This window comes from Castanea sativa, chromosome 3 (genome assembly GCF_040712315.1).
Source record: "Castanea sativa cultivar Marrone di Chiusa Pesio chromosome 3, ASM4071231v1".
NCBI lineage: Eukaryota > Viridiplantae > Streptophyta > Magnoliopsida > Fagales > Fagaceae > Castanea > Castanea sativa.
The window spans coordinates 38,737,818-38,743,469 of NC_134015.1; positions in this window are offsets into that span (position 1 = coordinate 38,737,818).

A 5,652-nucleotide genomic window follows, 5' to 3' on the forward strand; every position below is an offset into this window, starting at 1 on the left:
GTTACAAAATTTAGGGAGTTGTTATGTGCTGCAATTATAATGCATGAATTACCTTTTCGGTTTGTTGAGTATGTTGGTATACAAGCAATATTTTCTTACTTGTGTGTTGATGTCCCAAATATCTCTAGAAATACTACTAGGAATGAATGACATCAACTTTTGGTAGAGTTTGTTTGATATTTGATTTGTAGACTTTTATAGCAACTAATGGCTATATGTGTGTTACAGCGCATTTTATTGATGCTAATTAGGCCTTACAAAAATGGGTGTTGAACTTTTGCTATATGCCATCACCACATAATGGTGTATATTTGCTTGAAAAGGTCTATAAATTGCTATCTATGTGGGGCATTGAGAATAGGATGTTTCTGTTAGGATTAGTGTCCTTAAATCCTATTGTATGATGTTATGTATGACATTATGTATGACATGATGTATGACTTAATATTGTGATTGATAAAATTATTTTATTATTATCTAAAATAATGGTAACATGAATATGGGACATTATCATATAGTCCATGAGATGCATTGTATGTGATTTATGTGAAAAGTCACAGAAGATGTAAATCACAAGTTTTTTGTAAACTCAGAATTTGTAGTTCGTAGTCGGTGATGAAATTGGGCATTTCATCTGCGAAGACTATAACGTGTCAACTAAGATGATTTGTCTTGATCATGGAAGTGGAAACTTCTAGTTGATATGTTGATATGTTTTAAGAGTTAAAACATATTGAACTGGACCGTTGTGAGATTTATTATTCTCCTAACGACTGTCAAATGAATAATAAATCTCACGACTTCTATTTGCATGAACTCTTAATCCTGAGAAAATAATGGACCTGATCATGAAGTGTAGGTTGCTTTGATATATCAGGAGTGAGACCTGAAGTGACGGTCAAAACCTCAGTATGTTGCCTCAGTATGTTGGGCAGCCACATTTAGTGTTGATGGAACATATATTCTCAATATGGAATTCATAGTCTCTTGATAGAGATATAAGATATTCCCTTGAAATAAGTTTAATGGTTTCAGTTATTCAGAGAGTTAGGTCTAACCACTTTAGTAAGGAATTACTAAAGTATATATATTTATGAAATTGGATTTCATAAATATATAATGAATAACTTTAAAGAATTAAACCGGGTACTCAAGGATAAGATGTAGTAATTTACAAAGTGGCAGTCTACGTTTATGACTTTGTGTTACTACGAATATTTTATGAAGGGATTACGTGTATAATAAAGTCATGGGATATAATTTATTAATAAGGCCTAGAGTGCAATTATATTTATATAGTGGTATTAAATATAATTAATGGTAACTTTGGACTTGTCAAGAGTTGACGGAAAAGCCCAAGGCCCATTGGAGCTAGTGTCTTATTAGTCCCTTTTGGTTTCACTCCAAGCCACACATTAAAGCCCAATTGGAAAGGCCCAATAGGCCAGCCCAATTAGATAATCAGTTAGTTATAAAGGGAGAAACATACAGAATTTTTATTAGAAGAGATTAGAAAAGAAAAAGAAACGGTGTGTGAGAGAATGTGAGACACACTTTCATTCTCCCTTTGAAAAACTGATTGAGAGACCACACATCTTGGGCGTAAAGTGGAATTGGAGTGAAGATTAAAAGTGTTCCCAAGTGCTTCTAATCTTTGTTTTGAATTTCTCCACACCAAGGTACGCTATCTTGTTCTTAAATTCTGAAATTTACATTGTGCACGTTATCAATCATGAATGAAATAGATCCTAGTTAGTCGCTTCCGCTGTGGGTTTTGTATGAGATACAAAACCAGAATTTTTCCTTCAGTTTCATGTTAAATTGGACAATGCTTCTTCCAATGATGTTTTTGTTGACATGCTAAGAACTCAGTTGATAAATAAGAAAGCACTTATTTGTAATGGTGAATTTTTTTTCGTCTTCATTGTTATGCTCATATTATCAATTTGGTTGTACAAGATGGTTTGAAAGAAATTGATGTTATTGTCTCAAAAATTATTGAAAGCATTTAGTATGTTTCAGGCTCACAAGGGAGGAAAAAAGTTTTTATGAATCTGTTAAACAAATAAATTTGGATGGTAAGAAAGGTTTAAGTTAAGATGTGCCTACTAGATGGAATTCTACCCTTCTAATGCTTCAAAGTGCTCTCTCTTATCGACATGCTTTTCAACACCTAGAGTTAACTAACTATAATTTTAATTATTGCCCTACTGGTGATGAATGGGAAAAGGCAGAAAAAATATTTAAAAAAAAAAATTTTGGCCAGTTTTTTATGATTCTACATTGGTTTTTCTTTTGGCATAAAATGTCAAATAGTCAACTTATATTTTTCACAAATTTTCATTGTTTATTTTACTTCGAAGAAAGAAAGTGATAGTGAGGATAAGTACATGAGAAAAATTAGTAAAGCAAATGCTTGTGAAATTTGAGAAGTATTGAATATAATTTAGTGTTGTGTTAGCTATAGTAGTGGTCTTGGACCCTAGGTATAACTTTCTTTTCATAAATTGGTGCTATGGGAAGCTTTATGGGTATGCTAGTTCACTCTAATATTTGAAAGTTCGTGAAAAATTATTTTATATGTTTAGGGAATATGTGAGTAATGTTCTTGCAACTTCAACATCTTCTGGAAGGCTTGGTCAAACTACTCAAGTTCAACATCTTATGATGCAAGTATGTTATTTTTTATATATCATTATTTTTTTTATATCATGCTATTTATATTCAACCTAGATTAACAACTATTATGTTGTTTTTATATGTAAGAATTTGATTCTTTTCACGGAATGGATATGGTAGGCAACCACAAAAAAACACAGTTGGAGCTCTACTTGAATGAACTAAAAGTAGATAGAAATGCAAAACTAGACATAATTTCTTTTTAAAAAGGAAATGAATTTCAGTATCCAGAACTTGTTACTATGACTTGTGATGTTTTGAGCATTCTTGTTCTACTTTTGCTTCAAAATCCATCTTTAGCTTTGGGAGATGAGTCATTGATCAATTTAGGAGTGCACTTAAACCTGATGTTGAGGCTTTGATTTGTAGTAGAGATTGGTTATAGACAAATATGGGTAATATATTTTTTATTAACATGTTGGCTGTATGAGTTCTAAGTTTTATATTTTATAGATGTTATTATTTGGCAAGCATATTAAACACTCCAAGTTCATAACCAGTAATAAATTAAAAATGTGGTTTTAAATTTTAAGGCCCACTTGTATCCTTACCCAAATAATCTCAGTAGTTTAAAAAATAATTCTTACTATACAAAACTAGGTAACATGATAGTAAAATTGATGGAAGATATGTGGGAATGTGATTGTTTATTAGTAGAAAAAAATATATCATTGGCTTATATCTATTAGTATCAAAATAGGCTTTGGATTTTCTTATCATTGGTTGAAGGAAATTGAGGGCATCATTATGCATGGGGAATTTCATTACTATTAGCTCTACTTTGTATTGATAATTCATTCTACTATACGTTGCCAATGATTACTATTTATTTAATTAATTCAATTGCTTCATCTGCTTGATTACCCACAGTTTCTAAATTTCTTATTTATAATGCTTTGATAAGTTTTTAATGTTTCATTAAATTTTTTGATGTAGAATTTGTACAATCACAATTGAAAGAGCTCACTCAAGATATGATGAACATGAATACCAATAAGGATGAGCACAAGGAAGACGCCTCTTCAATGGAACCCTCAATCTCTTCTAATCCAATCTCTTAATACGAGATGTCTTTTAGTTTTTGATATGGCGCTTGGATGGTTGGACTTAGATTTTGCCATCATGGATATTTTGATATGTCATGTAATCATTTTGGTTTTTTATTCTCTTAATTCGTGATGTCTTTTAGTTTTTGATATTTCACTTGGATGCTATGTAATAATTTTGGTTTTTTTTTTTTTTTTTAATTATGAAACTTTGAAATATTATTGAATTTGATAGTATGGAGGTAGGAACCTTTTGGACTAGTAATTTGATTTTGAAGGAATGAAAGGATTATTTGCTTTTGTTATTATTACTAGATTAATGGTTGTAAGTTGTAACTGAGTGTTTATTACTTGATTTATGGTTGTATTATAATTTCAGATATATGGGAATTGATAATAGTTTATTCGTGGTGATCTATATAACATAATTCTCACAACTCAACCCGACATGTGAACATGAGTTGCCACCCGTACTACAAATCATTGTGGCACTATGCACACAACACATATATCAACTTACTTTATTAAATCTCAACAACTAACCAATTAATTTCAAAGTTGAAAGTAGTCTCAAATTTAGCCAATTAATTCTAAGCACCCATTTGCAACTTCCAAAAGAATATAAAAAGTGAGTACATGAACTACGAAAGAAAACCCTGAAAAAAATTCCCAAACACCATGAAAAAAAAAATCAAGCATTGGCATGTGATCCATAACTATATAAGCTAAGCAACATAAAATCAGAAGATTGAAACAAAACTCACTTACATATTCAACTTAAGTACATGAACTATGCTAGAAACCCATGAAAAAAAATGAAAAAAACTTACCACCAAAGAGCTAGGCAAGATTTGAAAATAGAACGGAGAAGCCAAAGGTAGAGAAATACAAAAAGATTTGGGAATAGATCATATTTGGGAAAATGAGGTGCATAGGCAAAGACATTTAGGATTAGGTCAGGGAATGAGGAGGCTGAATGGCCAATTGTGCGTAATGTGTGTGTTTGTGTGTGTGTGTGTGTGCGCGCACGTGCGTGTGTGTGTGTTTTGGATTGGATTTGGGTAATACCCAAACCATTTCTAATCATTTTTTGTTTCTGGTATTGCCTCGCCTAATTATATTTACCCATGATATGTTAAATAAGACCCAACAATTTCAGGTACGGTAGGGTCGAAATGTAATGGATTGTTTGAGCCTTGAATAAATATCTTCTAATGTAGTTTGTTTATGTTAAATTTATGGTTCGGGATGAGTAATCGCTAACACGTTTTAATCTCACCTACTTTTGGGAGTGTGGGGAGCTTGTCTATGTGCTAAAAGACTTCTTGGTTAGTATTTCATTTTAGGCTTCTATCATCTTAATTTCAATTAGTAAATATCCAAATTGAATTTGTATAATAACACTTAGGCTTCGTTTGGCTGAAGTGATCATAGGAAGGATGGAAAACGAATGTGAGAAAAGTAGGGGAAAATGGTGTTTGTGTTTGTTTGGTTGAGGATTGGAAAAGAGGAGAGATTTTGGTGGGGCCATAAGTTTTCTCTCTTACCCCACCAAAACACAATTTCCTCAAATTAGAGAGAAAGTAAGATAGAAAAGTGAGCAAAAATTTTTGGACAAAATTGTCCACATTTCATTTTTTACTTTTTTGGCTAAACTGGGCATAAATGTGCTGCAACATCTTTTTTTTTATTTTTTTTTTCTTCTTTATTTTTTCAATTGGGTTTAACTAAAAAATGTTATTTTTTAGCGTGATACATGTTCACCATATATTGCCATTTTTTTTGTGAATGTTTTTTTTTTTTTTTTAATTTCTTATGTTTTACTAGGCATAAATTTTCTTTTTAAATAAATTTGGGTGATTTTTTTTTTGGTTGGTGGTTTGCCTTTTATTGTTCAAACTGGGCATTATTTATAATAATGATATAT